Source organism: Engystomops pustulosus, chromosome 2 (assembly GCF_040894005.1).
Source record: "Engystomops pustulosus chromosome 2, aEngPut4.maternal, whole genome shotgun sequence".
Classification (NCBI taxonomy): domain Eukaryota; kingdom Metazoa; phylum Chordata; class Amphibia; order Anura; family Leptodactylidae; genus Engystomops; species Engystomops pustulosus.
In genome coordinates, this window is record NC_092412.1 from 366,253 (window position 1) to 374,510 (window position 8,258).

Below are 8,258 nucleotides of genomic sequence, written 5' to 3' on the forward strand. Positions count from 1 at the left end.
CCCTCCCCGCACACATGATCCTCTGTACTGCCTGCCCTGATCTCTGCCCTCTGCCCCCTCCCTGCACACATGATCCCCTGTACTGCCTGCCCTGATCTCTGCTCTCTGCCCCCTCCCTGCACACATGATCCCCTGCACTGCCTCTCCTGATCTCTGCCCTCTGCCCTGTCCCTGCACACATGATGCCCTGTACTGCCTGCCCTGATCTCAGCACTCTGCCCCCTCCCTGCACACATAATCCCATGTACAGTCTGCCATGATCTCTGCCCTCTGCCCCCTCCCTGCACACATGATCCCCTGTACTGCCTGCCCTGATCTCTGCTCCCTGCCCCCTCCCTGCACACATGATCCCCTGTACTGCCTGCCCTGATCTCTGCCCTCTGCCCCCTCCCTGCACACATGATCCCCTGTACTGCCTGCCCTGATCTCAGCACTCTGCCCTGTCCCTGCACACATGATCCCCTGTACTGCCTGCCCTGATCTCGGCAGTCTGCCCCCTCCCGCACACATGATCCCATGTACTGCCTGCCCTGATCTCTGCCCTCTGCCCTGTCCCTGCACACATGATCCCATGTACTGCCTGTCCTGATCTCTGCTCTCTGCCCCCTCCCTGCACACATGATCCCCTGCACTGCCTCTCCTGATCTCAGCACTCTGCCCCCTCCCTGCACACATGATCCCCTGTACTGCCTGCCCTGATCTCTGCCCTCTGCCCTGATCTCAGCACTCTGCCCTGTCCCTGCTCACATGATCCCCTGTACTACCTGTCCTGATCTCAGCACTCTGCCCTGTCCCTGCACACATGATCCCCTGTACTGCCTGCCCTGATCTCAGCAGTCTGCCCCCACCCTGCACACATGATCTCCTGTACTGCCTGCCCTGATCTCGGCCCTCTGCCCCCTCCCTGCACACATGATCCCCTGTACAGCCCGTCCTGATCTCAGCACTCTACCCCTCCCTGCACACATGATCCCCTGTACTGCCTGTCCTGATCTCTGCCCTTTGCCCCCTCCCTGCACATATGATCCCCTGTACTGCCTGCCCTGACCTCTGCCCCCTCCTTACGCACATGTTCCCCTGTATTGCCTGCCCTGACCTCTGCCCCCTCCTTGCACCCATGATCCCCTGTACTGCCTGCCCTGACCTCTGCCCCCTCCCTGCACACATGATCCCCTGTACTGCCTGCCCTGATATCTGACTTCTGTCTCCTCCCTGCACAATTGCTACCCTGTACTGCCTGCCCTGATCTCAGCACTCTGCCCTGTCCCTGCACACATGATCCTCTGTACTGCCTGCCCTGATCTCAGCACTCTGCCCTGTCCCTGCTCACATGATCCCCTGTACTGCCTGCCCTGATCTCAGCACTCTGCCCTGTCCCTGCACACATGATCCTCTGTACTGCCTGCCCTGATCTCAGCACTCTGCCCCCTCCCTGCACACATGATCCTCTGTACAGCCTGCCCTGATCTCAGCACTCTGCCCCCTCCCCGCACACATGATCCTCTGTACTGCCTGCCCTGATCTCTGCCCTCTGCCCCCTCCCTGCACACATGATCCCCTGTACTGCCTGCCCTGATCTCTGCTCTCTGCCCCCTCCCTGCACACATGATCCCCTGCACTGCCTCTCCTGATCTCAGCACTCTGCCCCCTCCCTGCACACATGATGCCCTGTACTGCCTGCCCTGATCTCAGCACTCTGCCCCCTCCCTGCACACATAATCCCATGTACAGTCTGCCATGATCTCTGCCCTCTGCCCCCTCCCTGCACACATGATCCCCTGTACTGCCTGCCCTGATCTCTGCTCCCTGCCCCCTCCCTGCACACATGATCCCCTGTACTGCCTGCCCTGATCTCTGCCCTCTGCCCCCTCCCTGCACACATGATCCCCTGTACTGCCTGCCCTGATCTCAGCACTCTGCCCTGTCCCTGCACACATGATCCCCTGTACTGCCTGCCCTGATCTCGGCAGTCTGCCCCCTCCCGCACACATGATCCCATGTACTGCCTGCCCTGATCTCTGCCCTCTGCCCTGTCCCTGCACACATGATCCCATGTACTGCCTGTCCTGATCTCTGCTCTCTGCCCCCTCCCTGCACACATGATCCCCTGCACTGCCTCTCCTGATCTCAGCACTCTGCCCCCTCCCTGCACACATGATCCCCTGTACTGCCTGCCCTGATCTCTGCCCTCTGCCCTGATCTGAGCACTCTGCCCTGTCCCTGCTCACATGATCCCCTGTACTACCTGTCCTGATCTCAGCACTCTGCCCTGTCCCTGCACACATGATCCCCTGTACTGCCTGCCCTGATCTCAGCAGTCTGCCCCCTCCCCGCACACATGATCCCATGTACTGCCTGCCCTGATCTCTGCCCTCTGCCCTGTCCCTGCACACATGATCCCCTGTACTGCCTGCCCTGATCTCAGCAGTCTGCCCCCTCCCCGCACACATGATCCCATGTACTGCCTGCCCTGATCTCTGCCCTGTCCCTGCACACATGATCCCCTGTACTGCCTGCCCTGATCTCAGCAGTCTGCCCCCTCCCCGCACACATGATCCCATGTACTGCCTGCGCTGATCTCTGCCCTCTGCCCTGTCCCTGCACACATGATCCCATGTACTGCCTGTCCTGATCTCTGCTCTCTGCCCCCTCCCTGCACATATGATCCCCTGTACTGCCTGCCCTGACCTCCGCCCTCTGCCCCCTCCCTGCACACATGATCCCCTGTACTGCCTGCCCTGATCTCTGCTCTCTGCCCCCTCCCTGCACACATGATCCCCTGTACTGCCTGCCCTGATCTCTGCCCTCTGCCCCCTCCCTGCACACATGATCCCCTGTACTGCCTGCCCTGATCTCAGCACTCTGCCCTGTCCCTGCACACATGATCCCCTGTACTGCCTGCCCTGATCTCAGCACTCTGCCCTGTCCCTGCTCACATGATCCCCTGTACTACCTGTCCTGATCTCAGCACTCTGCCCTGTCCCTGCACACATGATCCCCTGTACTGCCTGCCCTGATCTCTGCCCTCTGCCCTGTCCCTGCACACATGATCCCCTGTACTGCCTGCCCTGACCTCAGCAGTCTGCCCCCTCCCCGCACACATGATCCCATGTACTGCCTGCCCTGATCTCTGCCCTCTGCCCTGTCCCTGCACACATGATCCCCTGTACTGCCTGCCCTGATCTCAGCAGTCTGCCCCCTCCCCGCACACATGATCCCATGTACTGCCTGCGCTGATCTCTGCCCTCTGCCCTTTCCCTGCACACATGACCCCATGTACTGCCTGTCCTGATCTCTGCTCTCTGCCCCCTCCCTGCACATATGATCCCCTGTACTGCCTGCCCTGACCTCCGCCCTCTGCCCCCTCCCTGCACACATGATCCCCTGTACTGCCTGCCCTGATCTCTGCTCTCTGCCCCCTCCCTGCACACATGATCTCCTGTACTGCCTGTCCTGATCTCAGCACTCTGCCCCCTCCCTGCACACATGATCCCCTGTACTGCCTGCCCTGATCTCTGCTCTCTGCCCCCTCCCTGCACACATGATCCCCTGTACTGCCTGCCCTGATCTCTGCCCTCTGCCCCCTCCCTGCACACATGATCCCCTGTACTGCCTGCCCTGATCTCAGCACTCTGCCCTGTCCCTGCACACATGATCCCCTGTACTGCCTGCCCTGATCTCAGCACTCTGCCCTGTCCCTGCTCACATGATTCCCTGTACTACCTGTCCTGATCTCAGCACTCTGCCCTGTCCCTGCACACATGATCCCCTGTACTGCCTGCCCTGATCTCAGCAGTCTGCCCCCTCCCCGCACACATGATCCCATGTACTGCCTGCCCTGATCTCTGCCCTCTGCCCTGTCCCTGCACACATGATCCCCTGTACTGCCTGCCCTGACCTCTGCCGTCTGCCCCCTCCCTGCACACATGATCCCCTGTACTGCCTGCCCTGATCTCTGCCCTCTGCCCTGTCCCTGCACACATAATCCCCTGTACTGCCTGCCCTGATCTCTGCTCTCTGCCCCCTCCCTGCACACATGATCCTCTGTACTGCCTGTCCTGATCTCAGCACTCTGCCCCCTCCCTGCACACATGATCCCCTGTACTGCCTGCCCTGATCTCTGCCCTCTGCCCCCTCCCTGCACACATGATCCCCTGTACTAACTGCCCTGATCTCTGCCCTCTGCCCCCTCCCTGCACACATGATCCCCTGTACTGCCTGCCCTGATCTCAGCACTCTGCCCTGTCCCTGCTCACATGATCCCCTGTACTACCTGCCCTTATCTCAGCACCCTGCCCTGTCCCTGCACACATGATCCCCTGTACTGCCTGCCCTGATCTCAGCAGTTTGCCCCCTCTCCGCACACATGATCCCATGTACTGCCTGCCCTGATCTCTGCCCTCTGCCCTGTCCCTGCACACATGATCCCCTGTACTGCCTGCCCTGATCTCTGCTCTCTGCCCCCTCCCTGCACACATGATCCCCTGTACTGCCTGCCCTGATCTCAGCAGTCTGCCCCCTCCCCGCACGCATGATCCCATGTACTGCCTGCCCTGATCTCTGCCCTGTCCCTGCACACATGATCCCCTGTACTGCCTGCCCTGATCTCAGCAGTCTGCCCCCTCCCCGCACACATGATCCCATGTACTGCCTGCCCTGATCTCTGCCCTCTGCCCTGTCCCTGCACACATGATCCCATGTACTGACTGTCCTGATCTCTGCCCTCTGCCCCCTCCATGCACACATGATCCCATGTACTGCCTGCCCTGATCTTCACCCTTTACCCCCTCCCTGCACACATGATCCCCTGTACTGCCTGCCCTGAACTTCACCCTTTACCCCCTCCCTGCACACATGATCCCATGTACTGCCTGCCCTGATCTTCACCCTTTGCCCCCTCCCTGCACACATGATCCCATGTACTGCCTGCCCTGATCATCACCCTTTGCTCCCTCTCTGCACACATGATCCCCTTTACTGCCTGCCCTGATCTCAGAACTCTGCCCCCTCCCTGCACACATAATCTCCAGTACTGCCTGCCCTGATCTTCACCCTTTGCCCCCTCCCTGCACACATAATCTCCTGTACTGCCTGCCCTGATCTTCACCCTTTGCCCCCTCCCTGCACACATAATCCCCTGTACTGCCTGCCCTGATCTCAGAACTCTGCCCCCTCCCTGCCCACATAATCCCCAGTACTGCCTGCCTTGATCTCTGCCCTCTGCCCCCTCCCTGCACACATGATCCCCTGTACTGCCTGCCCTGATCTTCACCCTTTGCCCCCTCCCTGCACACATGATCCCCTGTACTGCCTGCCCTGATCTCAGCACTCTGCCCCCTCCCTGTACACATGATCCCCTGTACTGCCTGCCCTGATCTCAGCACTCTGCCCCCTCCCTGCACACATGATCCCCTGTACTGCCTGCCCTGATCTCTGCTCTCTGCCCCCTCCCTGCACACATGATCCCCTGTACTGCCTGCCCTGATCTCAGCAGTCTGCCCCCTCCCCGCACACATGATCCCATGTACTGCCTGCCCTGATCTCTGCCCTCTGCCCTGTCCCTGCACACATGATCCCCTGTACTGCCTGCCCTGATCTCAGCAGTTTGCCCCCTCTCCGCACACATGATCCCATGTACTGCCTGCCCTGATCTCTGCCCTCTGCCCTGTCCCTGCACACATGATCCCCTGTACTGCCTGCCCTGATCTCTGCTCTCTGCCCCCCTGCACACATGATCCCCTGTACTGCCTGCCCTGATCTCAGCAGTCTGCCCCCTCCCCGCACACATGATCCCATGTACTGCCTGCCCTGATCTCTGCCCTCTGCCCTGTCCCTGCACACATGATCCCCTGTACTGCCTGCCCTGATCTCAGCAGTCTGCCCCCTCCCCGCACACATGATCCCATGTACTGCCTGCCCTGATCTCTGCCCTGTCCCTGCACACATGATCCCATGTACTGACTGTCCTGATCTCTGCCCTCTGCCCTGTCCCTGCACACATGATCCCATGTACTGCCTGCCCTGATCTTCACCCTTTACCCCCTCCCTGCACACATGATCCCCTGTACTGCCTGCCCTGAACTTCACCCTTTACCCCCTCCCTGCACACATGATCCCATGTACTGCCTGCCCTGATCTTCACCCTTTGCCCCCTCCCTGCACACATGATCCCATGTACTGCCTGCCCTGATCATCACCCTTTGCTCCCTCTCTGCACACATGATCCCCTTTACTGCCTGCCCTGATCTCAGAACTCTGCCCCCTCCCTGCACACATAATCTCCAGTACTGCCTGCCCTGATCTTCACCCTTTGCCCCCTCCCTGCACACATAATCTCCTGTACTGCCTGCCCTGATCTTCACCCTTTGCCCCCTCCCTGCACACATAATCCCCTGTACTGCCTGCCCTGATCTCAGAACTCTGCCCCCTCCCTGCCCACATAATCCCCAGTACTGCCTGCCTTGATCTCTGCCCTCTGCCCCCTCCCTGCACACATGATCCCCTGTACTGCCTGCCCTGATCTTCACCCTTTGCCCCCTCCCTGCACACATGATCCCCTGTACTGCCTGCCCTGATCTCAGCACTCTGCCCCCTCCCTGTACACATGATCCCCTGTACTGCCTGCCCTGATCTCAGCACTCTGCCCCCTCCCTGCACACATGATCCCCTGTACTGCCTGCCCTGATCGCTGCCCTCTGCCCCCTCCCTGCACACATGATCCCCTGTACTGCCTGCCCTGATCTCAGCACTCTGCCCCCTCCCTGCACACATGATCCCCTGTACTGCCTGCCCTGATCTCAGCACTCTGCCCCCTCCCTGCACACATGATCCCCTGTACTGCCTGCCCTGATCTCAGCACTCTGCCCCCTCCCTGCACACATGATCCCCTGTACTGCCTGCCCTGACCTCTGCCCTCTGCCCCCTCCCTGCACACATGATCCCCTGTACTGCCTGCCCTGATCTCAGCACTCTGCCCCCTCCCTGCACACATGATCCCCTGTACTGCCTGCCCTGATCGCTGACCTCTGCCCCCTCCCTGCACACATGATCCCCTGTACTGCCTGCCCTGATCTCAGCACTCTGCCCCCTCCCTGCACACATGATCACCTGTACTGCCTGCCCTGATCTCAGCACTCTGCCCCCTCCCTGCACACATGATCCCCTGTACTGCCTGCCCTGACCTCTGCCCTCTGCCCCCTCCCTGCACACATGATCCCCTGTACTGCCTGCCCTGACCTCTGCCCTCTGCCCCCTCCCTGCACACATGATCCCAGGTACTGCATGCCCTGATCGCTGCCCTCTGCCCCCTCCCCGCACACATGATCCCCTGTACTGCCTGCCCTGATCTCAGCACTCTGCCCCCTCCCTGCACACATGATCCCCTGTACAGCCTGCCCTGATCTCAGCACTCTGCCCCCTCCCCGCACACATGATCCCCCGCAGACGGCTATATTCCCCTAAGCCAGCACTGCCATAGAATTGAAGTCACTTAGTTCCTGGTAAGTGGACACTGCAAGGTCCTGTTTTTGTGATCACTAGTCGTTCCATCAGTTGGACGCCCACAAATCGTTAGTCCCTTTTTATGAGGGATAAACATCCAACCTTCCAGCACCTCTACACGAAGTTTACCACAATGTCCTTCGTATGTGGAAGTGTTCTGCTTCCTCTGTCTCTACAAACGATTGGACGCATATTCGTCCCCTGGTTACGGCAGCGCTGATGGAGTCACTCAGCTTCCTGAATTCTTTAGGTTTTAAACTAAACCAAAGTTGGACTTTGTGTGATGTCATGTGCGCTGGTTCCCCCACAAACATCTACAGAACTGAACCCTATGATAAGTTCCCGCAGAGGAGGGGGAGCTGGGGGAGCGGCGTTTACCTCCGGTACCAGGAGATGTGAAGATGACCTCGGCCTCGGGGCTCTCGGAGGCTCTGCACCGCTGAGTGTTTCATCACAACTTCCCCTTACACTTTCAATTCTGTTTGTAGTGTTGTGTTTCCCAGGATTTGTGGCTGATCAGATGTGTGACAAGTCAGTGACTGCTGTCACATGCTCCACCACCAGCATGGACATCTCCCCTTTGACCTTCTAGCTGTGATGGTTCCTTTTGGTCTCCCACCTTCTTCCTGACCTTTAATTATAAATTCATTACATACATTACAATGTGCTTATAGCTTATAGCACATTGTAATGCATGGGTTAAGTCGAAGTAGCTTCGGGTCTTCGTGAGACCCGACGCTACCATGGCGATGGATCAC

At 59.4% G+C, this 8,258-nt stretch overlaps 1 protein-coding gene across 1 annotated transcript in view; it reads right to left on the minus strand.

Annotated features, from left to right (window-relative positions):
• Positions 1-7,920, minus strand: part of LOC140117120 (transient receptor potential cation channel subfamily M member 2-like) — a 132,169-nt gene extending 124,249 nt beyond the window's left edge. Inside the window, exon 1 of the mRNA XM_072133557.1 lies at positions 7,879-7,920. The gene's annotated coding sequence lies outside the window, so the exon portion shown is untranslated. The remainder of the gene's footprint in view (positions 1-7,878) is intronic.
• Positions 7,921-8,258: the final 338 nt, after the last annotated feature.